The sequence below is a fragment of the Peromyscus leucopus genome, chromosome 8b (assembly GCF_004664715.2).
Source record: "Peromyscus leucopus breed LL Stock chromosome 8b, UCI_PerLeu_2.1, whole genome shotgun sequence".
In the NCBI taxonomy this organism is placed as follows: Eukaryota; Metazoa; Chordata; class Mammalia; order Rodentia; family Cricetidae; genus Peromyscus; species Peromyscus leucopus.
Window position 1 is genome coordinate 4,541,516 of NC_051086.1, and position 23,131 is coordinate 4,564,646.

A 23,131-nucleotide genomic window follows, 5' to 3' on the forward strand; every position below is an offset into this window, starting at 1 on the left:
CTAATATAACAAGGTTTGTAGAAAGCTGAATGATGGCTGCATAAAAAGAACAGATGTGCACCCTGGAATGTCTATCAGTTACCTTAAAAGAAAAAGTTCTTTATAGATGTGATGAAATTAATGGTGTGAGATGAGATTATCCCGGATTACTTGAATGGGTCCCAGATGCCATCACAAATGGCCTGAGAGGCAGCTAGAAATGAGAAACAGACAGGTGAGATGAAGGCAGGGAGACAGAAATGGAGATTGGAGTGATGTGTCAGAAAGCCAAGGTGTGCTGGCAGTCCCCTGTGCCCTAAACTAGAGGAGGTAGAGAATTGGTTTCCTGTGAGCCTCCTCAAAGCTGTGGCCTTGCTAGCTCTTTCATTTCAGCATAAGATGTTGAACTTCTGACCTCTGGTGCTGAGTATAAACTTTCACTACTTTAGCTATCAGCTGGTAAGTAATTTGTTGTGACGACCTTAGGAAAGCAATGCATAAGCCTTTTAAAGCATTTCTTCATTTGCTATAGTAGAATGTGAAATAAAATACACATACCTAAGAGCTCAGAAATGGATAGACCTATTGATCTGGAGCACTAGAAAATAAGGACTCGGGTTGCATCTTCTCAGCAGTAAGGAAAAAAAAGATGAGAAGCAGGCCTGACCACCTCTCAGCACCAACGTGGGGGACTGGAGAGATTTATGTTAGGGGTGAAGGGCAGCAACAAGACAGCACATCTGGGGTGTGCCAAGCAGAACTCCTCATTATAAAAACTTACTCTTTCCCTGGACTGGAGCAATGGCTCGGTGGTTAAAAGCACATACTGAGTTTGGTTCTCAGCACATACACCAGGCAGTTCACAACTGCCTGTACTCCAGCTTCCGGAGATGGAGATCTAGCACCCTCTTCTGGACTCTACTAGCACATACACATACCCACACACAGACACATGCATGTACACATCATTTTTAAATAGTAAAAATACATCTTTTAAAAACTCTTAGTGAACAAAGTAATGCAGATGTATTTCTCCTCTGCACACTCAGCCCAGACTTTCCTCTTTTCTCTTCTTCCTCTTCCTTTTGCTCAGTTTTAGGACTTCTGGAAATGTAGCCATACTTTAAACGATATGTTTAACCCTCGATTGCTTTGTCTGTTTGCTTGAAGCAATGTCTATGACCCAGCTTCTCCAATACATGAGAGACAGGACACCTTCACTTCCTTCTACGCTTCGCATCCTGTCTACCAACTCTAGTCATTACGTTGTCATTTCACATTGTCAGTATTTGAGGCACCCCCAAACACCCCTAGTCTGAGGTAAATAGTAAGCTCTTCCTGCATCTCATTCAGCTTAAGAGCAACCTTGGCTCCTGTTTTGGGTGGTTCCCAGTTCTGTCTGCCAACTTCTCTACTTGTATAAGCAGGAAGCACCCCCCCCCATCTCCTTCACCAGCAGAACTTCCTGTGTTCAGAGTCCTCCCAGCCCCTCACATCTCCAGAGGATATTGAGAGCTGCCCAGGGCCAGGCCTTCTGTCATCCATTCAGCATGAAGTCCCCCAATACGACCAACCTGCTGTCTCTCTGCTTGCCCCCAAGCTCACCCTGCAGCTGAGAATCTCCTAAAACCAGGGCAAATGGCACTGGGTTTGGAGGACCAGCATAGCCAGTACCTCACAGTATACTCTAGCAAACACAATAGAGCCTTGTGAATTTTAATTTTCTGTTGAAGATTGTAAATCCTGAGGGGAAAAAGAGAAAGAAAGTTGCATGCATTGATGGATTGATGGATTGAACCAGACTGACTTTGTTCAAAGGAATAAAAACCATTCAGATCACCTAATTTAAATTCCCCCAATTATATATAGTTGCACAAGCAATACATGAATGAATCTTTTCAGGTTATCCTTACCGTACACAGTGAGATGTCCACTACACCCCTTTGTGTGTCTGTACCCTCTCTGTTTCCAGCCCCAGGATGTATGCGACCTGTATGCCCATCCTACTATGGTCTTCAGGACAGAGTGATATTACAGTACTTGAGTTCAGATGCTAGAAATCACAGGGTAGATAGCTGCTGGCATGGGATCGACACCTGACTTTTACATTAAGAAAAATGGAGATAAATGTAGTAAAGGAAGAGAAAAGGCTACTGTGTAAGTTCATACCATTGGCAGTTACAGAAAAAGAGAAAGAAGAAAAGAAGAGGTGAGAGAGGAAGGAGAGTAGAAATAAAACACAGCAGGGATGAGAGAGACACATGGGTAAAGGTGAGAGAAGAATGGAGAGAGGGTAACAGGAAGGAGAGCTTCCCAGATCTCAAGCAAGCATGTGGCTCTCTGGCTCACTTAATGTTTAGGTAATTCTCTGTAAGTGTCACCCATTTGGAGTTGGCGTAGCCTTCATTCTCCAGGAACTCCACACAGCAAATCAAAGTCGCAGCAGCCTGCCCTGTGCTTGTGTGGTGGCCAGAATACAGTTCCCATCAGACAGACCAGCCCTGTAGCTGAAGCCAAATGGGAATTGCATGAAGGACGATAGCTTCATCCTCAGTGGACGCTGGAGCTGGTCACTTGGGGCTTTCATACATGCAGAGTAATGTGCCCACTTCTTGAGTTAAAGGCAGGATTTGAACCACAAAACTGAATTTTTTTACAGTGTTACCATACAAAGTGAATTTCACCTCTGTGAAACTCATCTTTTATATCTGCAAAATGGATGGTAAGTTATTGTCTCACACGGGTGTCATGAGATGCAATGTGAGAGGGTGTGCCCTGAGCATGGAATAATGGGCACTAAATGTCACCTCTGAATCTGAGCAATGACTATCTCCATAAGATCCCAAGTCATCCAATTGAAGGCAGAAAAAGCAGCTGGCACCTAGCAGAAGAGGGGTGCAAGACAGCAATGCCAAGGCCAGAGGAAAGGGCCTTAGAGGATTTACAAGAGAGAGAATGTGACTGTATTCTAGTAGGTACATTTACTGAGCTTTTCCTGTGTGTCAAGCAATATTTTAAAATACATTATACATTTCATAGAGCGATGCCTTCATATCTTCAGGGGATTGTGTCTGAGACCCCCATGGATATCAAAGCCCTTAGGTACTCAGATCCCTTTTGTAAAATGGTGCTGGGTTCGCACAAAGCCTCCTCACAGCCTCCTGTGCGCTTTGAAGCATCTCTAGATGACTGATAATCTTATACAATGTGAGTGCTATAGAAATAATTATTTCATTGTGTTGCTCAGGGAACAACACTGGGAAACATGTCTGTACATTCTTGGAGCAGATGCTTGCATTTTTTTTCAGATAATCTTGATCTGTGATTGGCTGAACTACGGAGGCCTGTTACCTCATTGGATCCTCGTGACCATAAAGTGAACACCATCACTTCCCACATTTCACACACGAAGCACCAAGAAATGAAGCCACAGGCTTAGGGCCACACAATTGAGGAGGCAGGAAGCTGGGACTCAAACTTAGGGATTGGGTCGCAGAGCTCAGCCTTTCTCAAAAGAAGTACAGTGACAGGTTTAACAAAAACCTAGTCCCCACGTCAGGGCAGGAATGAGATTAAAGTCCCTAAGAAGAATATGACTGAGCTAGAGCTGAGCTGTTGGAGCACCTTGCTGTGGGGACTTCATGTTGGTTTGACATGTACATGTCACTGTCTGTTCTGCTCAATGGCTGTGTTCCTTGAAGGAAACCTGCAAGCCCACTTTATCCTGTAGACAGAGGGAGCAGCTAACTCGGAAGACTCATGAATGCAACCCAACACATAGCAGGTGGTCTTTAAGTGCTGAATGAATGAATGAATGAATGAATGAATGAATGAGCGAGCAAATAACTAGTGAGTGGTTAGACTGTATGGGATTTATCACCAAAACTTTCTTTTATAACTTTGGGTGAATTTGGTCACCAATAAAAGCGCCTATACCCACACCATACACATACCTCTTCATCATATCTACCAGGCTTTTGCTCTCATTCTCCAAAGCCTGAATCCTTAACCCTCTCTACTCCCTCCCTGATATACATCCTAAATATTTACCAAGAGGGCATGTTAGAGACAGAGACTTTCACCTTAGTACCAGCCGCCAGGCACTTTGGCATCACTTTACAACCATAACATGAGCAGGTTGACTTAAATTGGTGTTTTCAGGGTTATGGTCCTCAGATCCCCCTTTAGGGCCACTGTTTAATAAATGGGGAAGGAAAGCCCCATTTCCAACATTCCTCTTTACCCCACCCCTCTCTTTCACATACTGAGCTCCCACGCATGATTTCCTTCCATGAAAGAATTCCTTACCTTTATATGAGCTTGAAAACTAATGAATGAAATGTGAGGTGTGTCCAGCCCTAAGATCTTCATGATCCCATAATTCTCCTTTATTGATGTAAGAAGATGCATGGCATTCTTTGTCTCAAGGTAATCAGAAATAATGTGGCCCAGGGATATAGCATTTCTCCATGGCACCATCACAATTACAAATGCCAGGCAGGATTCTTTTATGGGTACATCCTAGGGTTTATGCAGTGGGCCCAGGTCTTAACCCCTGTAATATAAGTCAGAAACAGACACAAAATGAAGAACTAGTGAGGCAGACTTCTGCTCCCCTGATTTTTATAGTCTAAACAAGTAAAAGAGGAACTGAAAACCCAAAAGGAGACCCTCAAGCTTCCTGTGTGGACAAGGTATGTTTCATAGAATGCTTAAAAAGTATGGAAATTATTCGATGTTACATAAATAACCCTAGAACAAGAATTTAAGAAAAAAACAGATTTAGACTGAGCTCTGCCATCTGTCACGAGTGACTTTCTCCTCTGTGAATGGGGCAATAGGGCCCACCTTCAGTATATTGGAAGATTTAGTTGGAATACATTGTGTGAAACCTTGACTGAATCATAGAGCTGTCTACAAAGTATCCACGAGGACACAAAAAGAAGGATGACTGTCTACAAAGTATCCACGAGGACACAAAAAGGATGACTGTCTACAAAGTATCCACGAGGACACAAAAAGAAGGATGACTGTCTACAAAGTATCCACGAGGACACAAAAAGAAGGATGACTTGCCCACATCACTGTCAAGCTGTCTTCCAGTGGCCATTGTCATCACATGGCCCATGGGCAGCCGGTGGGCACAACCAGACTGGCTCAGCATTGCCAGAGTCTGAGAGACCCCTAGCAGCCAGAGAACCAGTGCCCCCACCTCCCAGTCTCTTCTTCAGCTCCCCAAATTGGCCCCCAGGCACCAGTGTGCAGGGGCGAGGCCCTGGAGGGGGCGCTGGAATGCCACAAGACCTCACTCTCAGGAATTCAATATAGAAAACACATTAAGACCTGTTTACATGGAACTGCTGTTTATAATTATTGTTCCCTATGGGATATTCCCCCACTGCTTCCTCCAATCCTGCTTTAAACTGCTCAACTAATAGAGCTTTCCTGGCTTCCCTGGGGAGGCATTCACAGACGCTAATAGAGCCATAATTCAAAAATTGCTTGATATACATGCCCTCAATTTTCCCCAAGAACCACCTAAGTGAAGATCCCCAAGCATGCAGCTCGCTTATTGGCCAGAGGCAAATAAACATGCCTGGCATTAAATATACAGCCTCCTGTTCTTCCAGGGCCCCACCAAGCCACAACAGTTACCACGCTTTATTCTAAGAGATCCCTCTGCCACCAAGTGCAACTGGGAAGAAGCCAGCTGCTGGATGGAGCCTCCAGAGGCCCCTGGAGTCTGCAGACCTTTCCCAAAACATTTCAGATAGAGCAAGGGGGTCAGACCAAACACCTTCCATGCCCTGGAGAAGCAGGGTCTCTATTCTTTGCAGCTCCAGAGAGAATGACTTCATCTTTCTAATGCATAAAGAAGATGGCAGGAAGAGAAGCACGTCACAATGTTACATCAATACAACACCCCATTGCATAAGCACCACCACCACACACAATTACTAAAATTGTGATCCGCCTTCAGACCCCAGGGTGAAGAGTTACTCTGGTGAGTGCCTGCATCACTTTAGCTTTCTGAGAGCTGTCTTATCAAATGGCAAGATGGAAGTACCACATCACCACCCGGGATCATTGGGGCAGTAAAGGGAGATTCGTAAGCACAAACTCATCTAATTTATCTTTACAGGCAGCTATTCGTAAATATCCTTCTGTCTTTTCTGCTAACATCCGAATGTGGTGGGAATGGACTCTTTTATAGGCTTGTTAACAAATGTGTGAGTGTTGTGCAGTCCTAAACATGCTAAAATTAGATGATTAGGAGAAGTAAATTAGTACCAATTAAAATAAGGTTGACTTCCTCAAAATGAATACATTTAACGAAACTTGCTATCTTGAGAGGAAATTCATATAAATTGAAAATAGCATAGGTTCAAATGACTTTAGAGACCATTCTTGAGACAGGATTCATAACTGATTAATAAACTAAAATGAGAGAGAGAGCCAAACCACACTGCTAAAGTAGAAACCCAGTATCCTCCTGGGCTCTGTGACAGAAGGAAGTGAGGACTCAGAAAATGAAGTCCCTACCCCAGAATTGGGGCTTGGATCCCAGATCCCAGGTTTCCCATCCCACTCCTCTGTCTGCTCACTCACTCCCACTGGTCAGTGCTCTTTGCATTGTTGACATTCTTAGGAACAGGATAGCCGACCTACACATCATTTTATCTTGTTGATGGAGCCAGATTGGCACCTAGGGTGACCCCAAATGTCTACACGGTCTAGCATCCCACCTTTCTTTGCACATAGGAAGACTAGAGGGGTGGGAAAGGAGCCACAACCTACTGCCCACCCTCTGGGTACCATGCTCTGGAAACAAGTACCTGGTTTCTCACATCCATGGCATCCCCTGGAAGGCCCCGATGAATGAGTGTCCTTTACAGATGAGGCAATGTCACTAGTGAAAGCTCATGGAAGCTACATGGCAGTGTGTGACAGGGAGGAGATTCATCATTCCAGTTCTTGGATTCGGCAGCCGGCTCTCTCCATTTTCTCTACCTTTCTTGATGCAAAACACCTGACCCCAAGAAGCTCAATCATCCTGAACTCACACACCGACACAATTGAGCCTCCATTGATGTATAAATGAAATTTCCCTTTGTAAATACATGGGAAACCCTCTTAAGTCCCCCTTCCATGGCTACATTACAGTGGCAGACACTTTTCTATCCGGAGGAAGGATTAGGAGACATACAGGTAGGACCTATAAAGGTCCTAGAGGAAAACAAGAAGTAAAATGCGGGCTCACAGGAAAACACGAAGAAGTAACTTGTTGGTCTTGGGTCTTTCATCCCTGTGGCTTTTGCACACTGCCCTTGCAGGAACCACAGTCAAAAGCACCCCAGCCTACTGAAAAGCAACCCTAGCCGACTGCTGAAGCTCAGACGCCTCAGACAGATCAGGAACAAATGGGAACCTGCCTGTCATCCATCCAGGATGACAGATGCTATTGCTAGAAGATGGGAAGAAGGCTGAAGTGCTCTCAACCAAAGACTTCAATTTATCTTCTGGGCCATTTTAATCGGCAGTCTCATGTCACAGCTGCACACTTTTTCAGGAGTAATTAGAGTGCTAATCTGTAAGGAAGATGTCTATTAAGAATAAATTAATAATAGCTAGTGCATTTTGGCTGGGAGTCTTGAGTGATATGGCCAGCCTATAAAAATTCATGTGTTTTTAATGAGCCTGAGACATGTTTCTCAATGAACCACAGATGGTTTGTTTTTAGTATCCTACCATCCTAGTTGGCTTCTTTGATGCTGGGAAAGGGTTTATTTTGTTTACAGGTTCCAGTCCATCATCGAAAGAGGCCAAGACAGGCACTAAAGCAGAGACTGTGGAGGAGCACTGCTCACTGGCTTGCTTCCTCTGGCTTACTCAGCTACCTTTCTTACATATCCCAGGCCTACCTGCCCAGGGATGGAACTGCTCACAGTGGCCTGGGGCCTCCTGCATCCATGAACAATTAGAAAATGCCTCACAGACATGGCAGAGGCCGATCTGATGGAGGCAATTGTTTTAATTGACCTTCCCTCTTCCCAGGTACATTAAATTGACTAATGCTAACTATAACACCTATATAAAGACATTATGGGCATGTATATTTTAAGTGGTGAAACAGAACTAGAGCAGGTCTTGCTTGGGGAACCAAGCTCTTTCTAATCTTCAAAGTTCACTCCATCATCCTTTGCTCCACAGAGAAGGAATTGGGGTGGTAGTGGCACTCTTGTACAGCACACCAGTGATTCCCCACATCTTCTCCCTGGGCTGATGGAAGCAATAGTACATAAGCCCAACAACTAATAACCAAGCTTTCACAACAGAGGAATTACAAAACAACCCTCATAAAGTTGGTGAATGTAGGGTAGGAAATGCCTTTGATGCCATACTTTCCACTGGGAGAGTCCTTCGAGATTTATTCCCTCTCCCCTTCATACTCAGAAGCATGAAGAGCACGTGAAGTGCTTACAGTATAGGTCTGTTCATAAACTGCAGCAGTGCAGGGCTCCAGAAAGCACCATTCAAATGTGGCCTGGAGCCCTGGAAGTGTGGGACGCAGTGGGATATACCCAGAGACCTGGAAACAGCCCAACGGACAGGGAAGGCGAGCAGGCACCAGATGGAGACAAGAGCTTGTGTGACAGTGTGCAAGTGTCCATCAGGGAGTCAAACTGTAGAAGCAGTCAGTCCAGAGTGGGGGAGGGGAAAGAGGAGTTATGTAGAAAGGTGACATGAGTAGGAAAGACGGAACCTGGAAGTTAAGCAGATCATAAAGGAGCTTGAATGCTGTATTCAAAAGTGTAGCCTTTTCTCTTCTGGCAGTGGGAACCATAGACAGCTTTAAAGTGAAGGCATGATCAGATATCTCCCCCTTAAATGCATCTTATTTCCTTCTGCCCTTAGGCATCTGCACAGAATCCTCCTGCCCCTGTCTCACATGCATGAATTCAGATGCGTGCGCACACGCACACACACACACACACACACACACACACACACACACACACACACACACACACACACACACACACACACACACACGCACACCCTTCCCATCGACTAAGCCCCATTCCTTTGAATTCCATCCCCATCCTCACTTCCTTAGGAAAGCCTCCCCTACATGTCTACACTTCCCCCTGAGCCTGGCCACTCCCACCTCAGTGCCAACACACCCTCCTGCAGTACTTCCCAAAGCTGGAACTCTTCACACTTGGGATCCTCACATCTGGGATCTTCTTCATACCTGGGATCTTCACACCTGGGATTCTTAGGTTCTCTCCCTCATGTACCAAGTCATAGTCTCTGGGGACAAGACTATGCCTGTCATGACTCACCAATGCCTATCAATGGGCCTGGCACTTACTAGGTACTCCACAGTTATCTGCTTTTTATTGGCTCCAAAAGACCCTTCTACATGTTCACATAGGGAGCCTACCTATTGGCAGGGTTCAACCTACAAGCTGGAGGCTGGTACACTACAGGAGTCTTAGGGAGAGATGCCAGGTCCTTGGAATTGACTCTTAAAAAGGTTAACTCCAATGCTGGAGTCAGGAGACATCAAAAAAGACATTTTGAGTCTGTATGGCTGGTGGTAGAGCCTAATGGTCTAATGCATGCAGGAATGCCAACCTTGGGTTGCAACTGTGCCATGGCCATCTTTCTAATCCCCATAGCTCCTGACATGGCACTTGACATTCAGAAGGCACTCCATGAGTGCAGTTGGAGAGTGAACACAAAGCTCTGGGGAGCCTTGGTCTCCAGAGAATCTGCTTCAGCTCACACAGCAGGCCCAGGCAGGGAGCTTCTCCCATGGCCTCGGGACCAACCAGCTTTTACAAATTATCAACATCTCCCCATTAGCTGTTGCAATATTAAATTGTGTGACTGGAAATGAATGAATAATCCCACGGGCAAGTGAGAAAGACCAAGCGGCAGGATTTAATAACAAGTCCTGCCCTCTCTCCAAGCAGAAGGTCTCCCTAATTAAATATTAAAAATCTATCCACATAGCCAGAGCCAAAAAAAAAATTGCTTTTTCAGCAGCGTGGCTGGGAGTCACCGCCTCCAAAGACCCAGGTACTGTGAGAATGACCTCTCGGGGACCAGCCAGGGTACCAAGAACAATTGCAGGGTGAACAGACACTGGCATTGCTCAGGTTGTCCCATCTTGCTATGTTTCATCCTTGTGAGGACTATAAGCCATGAATTACATCACATCCAAAGTCTGTCTGAATAAACTGAGGCTTGGGGTGGGGCAGTGACTACCACAAGGCCACGTGGCATCTAGTGATAATGTTTGCATTTAAATTGTTATTTGTGGTTATGAAATTTATCCAGTGAATGCAGCAGTTAGGAATGTGGACTGCAGCATCAGGCTGTTCTGAGTTTGAGTCCAGCTCTCCTGATTGCTGTGTAGCTTTAGGCAGATCAACCTCAACCCTAAGTCTCAGGTTTTTAATGAGTGGGCGCATATCACTCACAGGGTTTCAGGAGGTGGCATGAGACAGCCACCACTGGAATGTTAGTTACTATAGTGATGAGAATGCCTTCCTATCAATACTTCAACTGCAATCCCCGCTGTCCCAGGAAGTCCTCCTGTGAGTCAAGTTCCCTACTTGGTCCACTGCCGCTAGCCAGGCTGGGTTCTCAAGGCAGAGAAGTATTAGTAGCTGGGTAACACTTACTAACTAAATACCCTATGCCTATGGCACCTCTGCTTATTGTTTCATTTAAGTATCATAAGAGTCGGGAAAAGTGGAGATTAGTCACACCCTTTCCCAGATGTTGAAGTGCTGACTGATAAAGAAACAGGTGGCCTAGGCTACATGAGAGAGGACCTCTAAGCCAGAGGCTCTGCCCTTATTCCCACCCTGCCTTGGAGAAGTGCAGCAGGCTCAGGGATCCATCCCATCCCTTGAGGGTTTCTGTGGGCTGAGGAACTCTGTACATTTGCCTTTGAAGTTCCTAAGCAATGGCTCTTATGGGTCTCTTCATTTTAGAAATCCAAAGTCATGGACAGAAGACTTAGAAAACACACCTAAGCAAGAAAGAAGGTAACAGTCATCTGTAACCCCAATTCTCAGAGATAACCATTCCTACAAGGTGCCTGTATAATATCTTAGCGAGAAGAAATAGAGCAATGCAAGATTTGTGATACAATATGATGCGATAGATACACAGAGAGAGGAGACACGTTTCCTGTTTCACAACATCTGCAAAGCACTGCCCATGTCTCTGAACCTGTTTCCTTGCTTCATACTTTTTTTGAGTTTGCTTCAATAAAAATCACATCTTTTTCTCGTGTTTAATCTTTTCCTTTTAATTACAACTATCAAGACCTGTTTCCCCCTGCAGGGTCATGAGGTAACTAAAGTGAAAATAAAGGAGGAAGTTACTGATCAGCTAGAAAAAAAATTTCTGCAGTCCTGGGAGATGTTTTTCCAGCCTTATAATATTCTCAGTGCCATGAAGCCAGGTCTCCAGCTAAGCCTGAATCAGCCTTTGGCATTCTAAAGAGGAATTATCAAGCCCTTTGGTGTTCTAGCTGAAACCTCAGATATCTCAGATTGTAGCTTTTATTAACTGAGAGGAGGAAATGGATGTTCTTTCCCTTGCCCTCACTTGCAGAGAGCTGGGACCTAGTGGGAGGCCTCGGACCTGTGTGATTCATCGGGGCCCTCTGCTGCAGTGAGCCAGCAAAGGGGGGGGGGGGCAAAGCCCTCAGGCAGAGAGCTAGCCTGGAAAAATCATCTCTATGAAGTGCCAGCCAATGGGGAGGGGCGGTGTAATCCTGGTTCTCCTATGACTGACATCAGACCTCACAGGGTGATTAATATTATAATTCATGGCTCTCAGCTGGCTTCTCACAGCACACATAGACCCACCCTGGTCTTTCTTTGCCTTTGCTAGACTGCAGCTGCTAGACTTTCAACGTGGCTCCTAGGTGCAGGACAAGGTAGAACAGGGCTGTCTTGCTCTCTGGACCTCCTTTTCCTTTAAAACACATCTCACCTCACCCCATTCCTGACACACCAGCTACCTTTCATCTCCTACAGTAAGTCTGTCCCTGCTTCTTAAGTCTATCCACCAACAATGTCCTTCTTTCCTCCTCACCTGGCCTTCCCTATCCTCTACATCAGGGATACTACAGAGTATTTCCACCAGGAAACTGAGACCTCCCTGGGGCAAGAAGCGTTCTTGGGTAGACTCATAGGACATAAGTCAGGGCCACAAGGGACACACATTACTCCTGTTCACATTTGACTGGCTATTGCCAGTCACAGGAACAGGGAGTACATGGAAGAGGGGACCCAGGAGATGATGGTGATGAGCAACAGTGACCACCACACAGTGTCATGTTTTGAAAAATATTATTTTATTCAATAAAACCACCATAGTTCAGAAGTCCCAAATCCATCTTCCCATGGACTTTACCTATTATCCTCTCACGAGAGAGAGAGAGAGAGAGAGAGAGAGAGAGAGAGAGAGAGAGAGGTGTTGTTTTCAACAAAATAATTACAATTCTCAATGCAATTCATACCCATGGCTTAAAAAATGTAGTCAAACAGGGCCAACACAGTGGCTCGGGAGAACTTGGTGCCAAGCCTCCTCATGACCCGAGTTTGATCCCTGAGACCCACACAGTGCAAGAAGAGAAATGACACCCAAAAGTTGTCCTCTGACTTTAATACACACAGCATGGCATGCGGGTACTAGGGTATACACACATACGCACACACAGGAAAATCAATAATAAATCAGAATGAAGGGAAAGACGTGTCTCCACTCCAGCCTCAGAATCCTAAGATGTGGTCTCCATGAAGAAGGACTGTGGAGCTTGAGGCACAGGTGCAGGCTGGGAGCACTAGTGAGTTCTTGTGCTGAGCATGACTTGCCGCTGTCACTTGTACGTAAGGCTTCGTTTTCAAAGATGCTTCTAATCCAAGTTTTCAAAGATGCTTCTAATCCAACTGAAGCTTTATAGTGAGCTTCCTTGAGGCCTAAACGCTAAGAGGCCCTGCTGCCTTCCTGTGAGGCATTCAGAAGGGTTGATAATTTGAAGGCAGAACTCTGGAAAGTTCCCTTAAAGCATCGCACCAGGACCAGAGGTTACTACTACCTACCACTAGGTAGATTAAACAGCTTCAGAGCCCTGTGACCTGCTAATGTATTCACAGCTTCACATGGCTAATTAATCCAGGCTCATCCATCCTCATCAACTACAAAAGGCTTCCAGCCAGCCCTCCCACTTCCTCCCTGGTTGCTCATGTTGTGTGAGCTCTCCCCAGGTCTCAGCCAACTCACAACCCAGCAAAGACATTCAGTAGGAAGCTAAGCCCCAGAGCTTTGCCTCCAAGTGGGGAGGACACTAGAGCAGTACCTTCTAGATGCCAGGTTTTTCTCTGCAAAGGTCCCCTTGACCTTCACAGACCAGAGCCTGAGGTCCCTGTGATCTGTCTGCTGCTGTACCCTCTGAATTTGAGAAGGCAGAAGTAGTTGCTCAAATTCTGCTGAGCTGGGATTCCAGCCTGGCTATATCTAACCACAAAGTTCCTGTCTTTTTCTACTTGCTTATGGCCACCAAGCTGCCGCCCTGCCTTCTGTGACTACCCTATATAAAACAGTGCTCCCAAGACCTGTTTCTCTCTGGTCTTGTAACACAATTTATCTTCATTTGGAGCTCCAATACTACATCTGGGCCTGATGGCCACTGCTTTTATTTCATAATGTCTAGATGACATCTACTAGAGACTTAGAAATTGTTTGGTGAATGGATGAATTAATGATGCCATCCTTTTCAACGCTGAATTGCCATAAAGATGTATCTTAAGTTTCATCTTCTGTGCCAAAGAGTCAATGAATGATCTTGGGCAAATCCAGTTCCCTTCTAGGACCCCAGTTTGCAAATACAGAAAATATAGACATCAGAATAAAAGCATATCTCCACAGTTAGAATGTCCTGTGTCTTAGACACATCAACTGAAGTCAAGGCTGCTTTGATAATCAGAAGAGAGAAACAAAGGCAGAAATTCTAGATGGATGGCAGGAGCGAGGGGTGGGGGAGGGCATGGGAAGTGGAATCTTGGAACTGAGATCTCCCTTCCTGCTATCTGGTCCCCAACTTGTGGAGGCAGATACAACCACAGATGCAGGCAAGTGGACCCAACAGACTCTGGGTGTGGCTCCAAAGCATGTGACCATCGAGTAGCTTTTGAGATTTGTCTCTGCCCTCCACTCGTCACCTGGGATATCTCGGATTCTGTGTCTCCAAATGAAATGGGAATGAAAATACTTAGCTGATAAAAAACGATGACTAGGTAATGATGATATTGAAAAGCTACAGGGGGTTAAATGGAATGTTGTAAACAAAGCACCCAGAATGCTCAGCATATAAATAGCCTCTTTCCTCGCTGAGCCTCAGTTTCCTCCTTGGGTCTTTGATATGTGTGACATAATCTGTTAGAAGCACACATCTAAAGTCATGATCTGAGTCTGTCCAAGACATCCTGAATCTTCTGTGTTGGTAGGGACCCCAAAAAGATGAAATTTGGTAATGTGTCTGGACTGTCACAGACACCTAAAAGTTTCTTGGAAAAACAGAGTGTAGGGCAGAGGAGAGGCGCTGTTGGATAGGGACTGCAGCTTTGCACAGGAAGTGTGAATGAGTCACAGTGAATAACTGCCCCCTGTCCTTCCTGTCGAAGGGGTAATGGGGTGGTAGGGACTGTAGTTTACCAGAGAGTGCATGCTCTGGCCACACTGGGCTGCTGTCCTCTGCTGCCTGTGCTGCCACATGGAAATGGGGACCCAGTATGGACACCATTCCTAGGGAAGCCAACATCCCAATTTTTGCCTGAAATAAATGGTGAAATTCACATTTAAAAGAAGTGCGACAATGATGATACTCTGGAATACTAACTATGATTTGTGAGCTAAACTGTCAAATTACAGGATTAGCCATTCAGTTAACACAACACTCTTAATCTATTTCCTGCCGCACTCCTGTAGCGCTACACACAACACACATTGAGTACTTGCTAAGTACTCCAGTCAGGTTTCGAGGGTGGGAGGGAATGGTGTCAGCTGGTGATGCACTCTAATAGAGACAGGTTTTCATGCAGCTTGCTTCCAAAGCTGTTGCAGAGGACCCCTATAGGTTTGTGGGGAGTCACCCTTGAAGGTAAACAGGATCTCAGTGTAGACCTTTCTATACTAGGGTGAATTTGGGCTTTGCCTGAAGTTACCTCAGTAGGCAAGTAGTGGGTGTGGTATTGAACCTCAGAGAAAGGGAACCCCCATCTTTTGCTTCCTCCAGGACCATCTGGGAACCAGCCATAGCCCTCCCCCACATCACCCACTCCTCCTCACCTCTTGGTTTCTATTTCAGTCCATGAAATCTATTTTTACTCAGTAGATTTAAGTGGGACAGACCCCCACCCCCACCCTCAGTGACTGGGTTGCATTGGTAGGAGTGTCTTTGTGGTAATGATCTGGGTCCTGAAACAATTTGGGAAGACAGCAGGGCTTTGAAACTGGCTGTATTTCCTCTTTTTATGATGGTTCATTTTACATTTTTATTGGCTCTCCGCTGATTGCTCCCGGCTCTCTGACGGGATGTGAGATGCGCTGACATTTCTAGAGATCAATATATTAATAAATCACGAAGTTCATAATGTCTGATTTGCTTCTAAATGAGACAGAACTATTATCACCATAAAGTTGCACATAAAATATGCCCAATTGTGATGTATTGTGTAGTCTAAGCAAAGGCATTGAGTGAATAACCTTTCCCCAAAAGAAGGAAACAATCAAAGCTGAATAACTTCATTAATAATTCAAGGTGTGTCTGCCAAGGCTTCATTTATTAAGTGCACAGTTAAGAGGCTTCCACACTGAGTCCTGGAGAGGAGGCTGGTACCTTGACACTGCCTTCTGCCTCTGGGCAGGCACACACATTCTCACACAAACTGACTACTGCAGCCCTCACATTTGGCAGTTCGTGTGCCAGCTAAGGGTAATGTCCAATGGCCTTCTCCAGCTAAGAAACCGACCAAGACAATACATACAATGACTGTCTGGATTATTAAGGGCAGAGGACACGAAGTCATGTGATAACTCCAGGGAGAAAGAGACAGGAAATTTTCTCGATGATTGTCACTTATTATGTTTGTTTGCTAATGCTTCAGGCACTGTTGCTGGTCTCATTACCCACAGATACCTTGCCCTGTTCCATGACCACCTTCGGTATGATACTCTTTCATCTAGAGTCTTGGGTCTGCAAAAGTCATTACAGTTCATCTAGACGATAATAGGCATGTTAGCCAGTCAGTATCCAACCTGAACTGACAATTGAGTGTCCTTTTAACAGAGTAAATCACAGAACAAGAAAATCCCCCTGTATGGAAATAAAGTCCATTTAATTAACTAGATCCACCAGGATACACATAATCATGACCTGCACGGTGTCTAACTATTTGACCATTGGATTCTGCTGTTGAGAATGCCCTTAAAATCGCCATCATAATACAAGCAAGGATTGAATTATGCATTTGGGCACCTGTTGTGCACACAGTCATTGTACAGACCTTATCTCACCTAGATTTACAGCTACAAGGCACATAGGATTATAACTCATGTTAGTCTAATAACCATATCCCTCCTAGGGACAGTGAGATGATCAGATCAATTCTAAAACTATTACTATGCTCTCTGAGCCCACCAAGCGAGGCACTTAATACAGCAGACACTCTCTCGGCTACTTCCTATTACTTCTCTGCTTGAGCTATCCCGTATGATGTGCGGAAGTTTATGTTTGCACTAGCAACAAGGAGAAGGCTTATTTTCCTCGATTACAAGGACTAAGCTGACTGGATGAAATTAGCTTTGATTCTTCAGCATACCGATTTGAGATAGTTGAACATATGCCGCATATCCTAAAATAGCAGTGGCCATATCCGTGGGCCCCGTTATCCTGGGGGATTATGTTCCCCAAACGAGAACCACTTTACTCCTTCACTTCACATTGGTAGCTTGGATCAGGCCATGCGGAGAATAATGACACTAAGGACATTAATAAGTGGTATCCATCAGGCTTTCTTCCTTCCCAAGAGCAGCTCTTAGACATTTAAAACCCCACCAAAGCTAACGCTCTGTTTGGAGAACATCTTCACTTAGCAAGATGCCAGACTGCTCAGCAGGCTGAAATAGGGCTCCCCACACCTCACCAAGCCAGTGAGCTTCCATTGTGAGTAAATGCTGTGCTCATCTGAGATGAATCCTCTCAGACTCTCACTCTGAGCAGTTTCTTCAATTCAATTTCTCTTTATCCCTTCAAGTCTCCATCTTAAACTAAAAAAAAAAAAAAAAATACCCTTCCTGGAGACTTTTCATTTGCAATGAAGTGTCATCTCGGTTTCTTAGTCAAGGGAAGTAATAAGAACTCACCCATGTTTTCCTGATATTTCCTGCATAGAGATCCTAACTCTTACTCTTGAGATTGTTTTCCCCTACACAGGTCAGCCATGCTCATTAACAGGCCAGCTCCACAGGCTGGAAGATCAGGGTCACCATCCTGCTGAGTCCGAAGGAGAGCCTGTGGGGGCCTCCTCACTGCCCTCTGAATGCCAGCTGGTGGTAGGATTTGAACTTAGTTTGACTAATTGCCCCCTAGAGCTACGGAGACTGCTGGAACTACTAAGTAAACTGTCAACAATCTCATCTCAGGCACTTTTTCTGGACAAAATGGTTCACTTAAAGCATCATCTAGACACTTCTGCCTGTGTCTGCGAAGCTCCAAGGAGGCTGACAATTCTGACTTGCAGCATGGCTACAGGTTCAGCTGCAGAAGATATTGCTTGGAGACAAAGGGACATGATGGGCATGGCCAGCTCCTCTCCCAGAAGCACCTGGGAGAGTCCTAACATCTAGGTAAATCTTTTCCCTTCCCTTTTCACACTTGGTCCAAGAAAAAAAAAAAAAAGAATGAATGAATGTGACATCCTTGTGTAACAAACACTTAGGTGCCATGATCCGTACAGTGGCTGTGTGGACTTTCAATGGCTGTGTTAGGTTTCTGATAGGTAATTTCTGACAGTAAATGGTCACCTGCCAAAAAGCTGCAGAGGACATTCAACACCCTCATCCTCACAAATTCAGTGCCTTGTGGATCAGAAGACCAAGTGTGCCCTCCCATTGGGAGAAAGGTCAGTGAGCCCAGATAGACTCCACACTGAAGATCTCTCCCGTCATTTTATCCCCGGCTTCCCTTTTTTCTATAGGGCTGTTTCTTAGGAACGTTTTCAGGACAGAGGTGTAAATGAATGAGAAATGTATAAATTCAATTTTGCTTAAAAAGAGCAGGAGGGGTTTCAAGATTAAGAGAACAAACGCTTGAAGCAAAACATGATTTGAGTTTTATTGAACCAAGAAGACTGGAAAAATATCTGGAGCACTCAGAAAATCTTTATCAGGCTCAGCTTGGGCCCTCACGGGACTCATTGTTAAGTATATAAAAATCAGAGCTGACGAGCTGTGTGCCGTGTGTGTGTCCGAGAAGAGTTTGACTCACCCCAGAGACTCAGCTGTGAGAATCTAAATCTGAAGGTTTTGAGGGCAAACAGAACCTCTTCCTTCTCTGCTATATGCAAGTACCAAGAAAGATCTTTGGACCTGATTGTTGGGGAAAGCTACTGGTCAAAAATTACCACTGATCTCACCCTGAGCAAAGTGTTCATCTGAATCTAAGGGGAGGGACAGGGTAACATTGGTGAATGCCAGCCCATGATCACTAATGCAGCTTCTAATGTGCCTGGCATAATTCAGGGAACACTGAACCACTGTAAATATGATTTTAAGAGGGAGTACCGTGCTCTGTAGTGTTTGTGCATTGTCCTGTAAATTTTTTGCAGCTTTTAAAACCTCCTTCAACAGCATCTCACATGCTTTGACACTTCTTGTCATCGTAGTTTCATGCAAAATAGCGTGAGTGTTTTCGAGACACCAGTGATTTAGAAATCAATATGTTGATAAATCTGGAGAACTGGGCATTTTATAGGGCATGCTTGATCCCACGCTTGAAGACTTTGTTATTGATATCATGCTCCATTCCAGTTTACAAAATACATTCCGAGTAACTTCAGTCCTTCAGACTTCATGGAGACCAGCTCTAGGAAAAGATTTGGGTAAATGTTCTACATGCCCCCTAAAAAAAATGCTCTGTCTTTGTGATGGTTGGGTAGAAGCTGTTTGTATCACCAAGGTCAAGTTCATGTGTTGTGTCACTCAGAACTCCGATGCTAATACTGATGTTTTGAGCTGCTTAGATTTATATTTACTCTTTGAGAAATTCATATAAGCATACAATGTATTTCTATAATATCCATGCCCCCATATGCTGTGGGATGTTCTGTATGGCAAATGTGTTGCTCTGATTGGTCAATAAACAAATCACTGATTGGCCAGTGGCTAGACAGGAAGTATAGGCGGGACTAACAGAGAGGAGAAAAGAAAGAAAAGGCAGAAGGAGTCACTGCCAACCGCCACCCTGACAAGCAGCATGTGAAGATGCCAGTAAGCCACGAGCCACGTGGCAAGGTATAGATTTGTGGAAATGGATTAATTTAAGCTATAGGAACAGTTAGCAAGAGGCCTGCCACAGCCATACAGTTTGTAAGCAATATAAGTCTCTGTGTTTACTTGGTTGGGTCTGAGCAGCTGTGGGACTGGCGGGTGACAAGGATTTGTCCTGACTGTGGGCAAGGCAGGAAAACTCTAGCTACACCCATCTCTCTCCTCCATGTCTTCCTAGATAGCCCCTTCACACACACCAACTCTTTTTTTTTAAGAACCCACTGCATCTAATTAATGCTGCCCAGATATGCATGACTGTAGGGTCATCTACTGGAGTATGGTCACATGACCACACCCCTGAAAAAAGCTGACTCTTCCTTCCCTAGCAGCCATCAGAGGTCAATAGCTTGTTCTGAGAGAGAGGTGCTTTTAAATCTCCAGTTACGATTGTGAACGTGTTCTTTTTCCTTTTAGTTCAGCCAGTCTTTGCTTTATATATATTTGAAACAATACTGTTAATTCATACGGACTTAGAGTTGTCACATCCTCCTAAATGACCAGCCTTCCTACCTGATGAAACTCCTTTTTTATCTTTCCCAAAGTTTCTCACCTTAGCATCTATTTTACCTGATACAAACTTAGTCACTCCAGCATTGTTTCAAGACAGGGTTTCTCTGTGTAGCCCTGGCTGTCCTGGAACTCACTCTATAGACCAAGATGGCCTTGAACTCAGAGATCTGCCTGCCTCTGTCTCTTGAGTGCTGGAATTAAAATCATGTGCCACCACTGCCTGGCAAGCATTTCTTAATTTATGTTTGCATGGAGCATCCTTCAAGCAGCATTAGATTAAGGTACAGTTTTTAGCTGATGATCAGCATCTTGCATTGATGATTTTCTACTTAATGGTTGATTTTCATCAGTTTGACTCTAGAGTTTCATGTGGTTTTCTTTGTGTTTATGTTGCTTGGGATTTATAGAGCTTTCTAAATCTGTAGCTTCTTATGTTTCACCCATCTTTAAAAGTCCTTAGCATCTCCTCAAATATTGCTTCATCAATGTTATTTGTCTCCTTCCTTTGGGGGAGTTTTTAATCATGTATATGTATATGTATATCCATATATACATATACATGCACATATAGGTATATATGTACATATTTTATCTTCATTCTCTTCCTCCTTCCCAGTCTCTCTCTTTCCTTCTGCCTTTCCTGTTCTGTCTACCAAATCATCTGTTCTCTTTCACCTGTGTCTAATCTGTTCCAAACTTAGTCTGCTGCGTTTGGTGATGTGCGATGTATTTCTCAGTTCTACAACTCTTAATTGACATTGTGTGTACATTCTGGTCCTCTGATGAAATTCTTCAGCTTCTGGGATCTCTTTTCTTGAGCATATATCCATTGTTATTTTTAATTCTGTGCCTGGTCCATCTAATATCTGAACCATCTATGTATCTGTTGCTGTAATCATCTATTTCCCCTAGGTCTTGTCTTTAATACACCTAACAAATTCTCGTTAAATGGAGAACACAGCTTTTCTAATGTGGAAAATGTTTGGTTCAGTCTTCAATGTGTGGAAGGTAATGAAGACAAAGAAGCTGTATCTAGACAGGGCTTGCACTGTTTTGAGGCAAGCTATCCTCTTAGCTCTCTGTTCAAAGAGATGGGACATTTTAAAACTCTCTTTCCCAGTTGTCCTCTGTGGGAACTTCTTGGATATTATTATATGACCAGCCTTGATAATATACTTCCCAGGGGCTCAGAAGAGAAACTATGAACAGCGAGAACTATTTTGGGGAAAAGAATCTAAGTACACCAAGCTCTTTGTCCATCTACTTTATTCCTCTAGGATAAAATCCTATCTACACAGCTACAGTTCTGTACTCAAGCCTGGTTCCTTTCTGTTTAATTCTCTCTATATTTATCTACTGTCCTCTCTAAGTTCTATCTTAATTCTCTCATCTTAATTATGCCTCATCTAGGTCCTTCTCATCTCATTCTTACCCATCTAGTACTTTCCCATCTGGCTCTTCCTCATCCTCCATCTCGTCCTCAAGTCCTCCAGTCCTATCTTCCTCTATGTCTCCTTATACCTCTAAGTTCTCTTCCTGTCCCTGAGGTATCCAGTTATCAACCCAAGAGATATCGATCCTCTGGCAGAGCAAGGTCACCAGGCTTGAATTCTTATGGGGTCATAAAGGCAGGTAAGAATTTTTCCCAGGCAGTGACCATCAGGTTTTCTTTTACAACCCAAAAATGGGAGTGGTAAAGGAGGAGGTCAATTGAGAGCTAATGATCAGTTAGTATATCAAGAAGAGGAATTTATGTGCTCAATCTACATTCCTAGAAATAGTTAGGTAAGAAGTTAGGAGTCTATAATGTTAGTAATAGAAAAAGAGGGTCTCAGATTGCAGAAAAAATAAAGCTATCTGCCTGACCTAGGGAATAGGTGTCATTTCCATAAGAGTGCTACCTTAGTTCAGGAGATCATTTGGCCTTGGATGCTTGATAGGTATTTTAGATAAATACACTGTTAGGAGTTCTTGGAAGCACACAAGAAAATCATTTTAGGAACCAGCTAATATATATACAAAAGCTAAAATATCACCAAGGCTTCTTATGCCATGGCTTGACCTTCAGAAAAGTCCTTGACTTTTCCAAGTAGTAGCTTTTGTGATAGTAGCTGGATTCCATTATGTTTTCCTGCGACTTGCAGCAGGAGTTCAGCTCAGCTGCAGAATAACCCTCCTTATTCGGTCTTTTAGCTTCTGTGTTTTCACAAATTCTGGCCCCTTGTCCCTTTTTCCTTCGAGACTCAACTAAGTTTTCTTTCTCTTCGGAACCTTCTCTGACACCTCTCCTGTCTGGTCCTGTGTGACACAGCCATTTCCGAATGGGATGGCAGAAGTCACAAAGCCAGCACAGCTGCTTAACCAAGATCCAGCCAAGCTGAGCCACGTGATGGCGGCTGTGCCACCTTTGGTTTTCATCTTCACCTGTTGCATACTTGGGACACTTTTAATATTTGTACAGTTTGGGGATATTAAATTGATAGAAAATTTCTTATGAATCATTTATGCCTTCTCCCAGAAATGCTGCTTCTAAGCTTCCCCAGGACAGTCCTGGACATACTATTGCCCCCGCTTTTAGGGAGATATCCTTATCTACTTGCAAGTCTTCCTTATATGCCTTAGAGGTTGTGACACATAAAGAAGCCAGGGATCTCTTCATGAGGCTATGAGACACTTTTGAAACATCCGTTCCTGGCTGATGCAAGAATAAGATATTCAAAGTAAACTCAAAAAGGTCAACAAGATTCAGTGGGCTAGAGGAGTTGGACACAGTTCAGATTATAAGCTTCTTCCCACTATATACTCAGACAATTACGTGGCATATACCTCTGCCCTACACAGAGACATATTGATGTGCAATGTGTAGAGTGGAAAGATGATAAAAGAATGAAATGTCAAGACTTCTCTTTCTTAGGAAAGTTAGCCCATGCAGAGCCACTGTGGTGTCATGTGACCAAGGAACAACAGAATGCCAGGGTTAGACATATAGACAAATTCTATA

General features: G+C 44.3%; 1 protein-coding gene across 5 annotated transcripts in view; it reads left to right on the forward strand.

The window, feature by feature from the left end:
* Nucleotides 1-23,131, forward strand: part of Kcnip1 (potassium voltage-gated channel interacting protein 1) — a 379,007-nt gene that overhangs the window by 322,262 nt on the left and 33,614 nt on the right. Inside the window, exon 1 of one of the 5 annotated variants that reach the window (XM_028894891.2) lies at nt 926-17,919. The exons of the other annotated variants lie outside the window; for them this stretch is intronic. The gene's annotated coding sequence lies outside the window, so the exon portion shown is untranslated. Of the gene's footprint in view, nt 1-925; nt 17,920-23,131 lie in introns of those variants that run through there. 5 annotated transcript variants of the gene reach the window in all.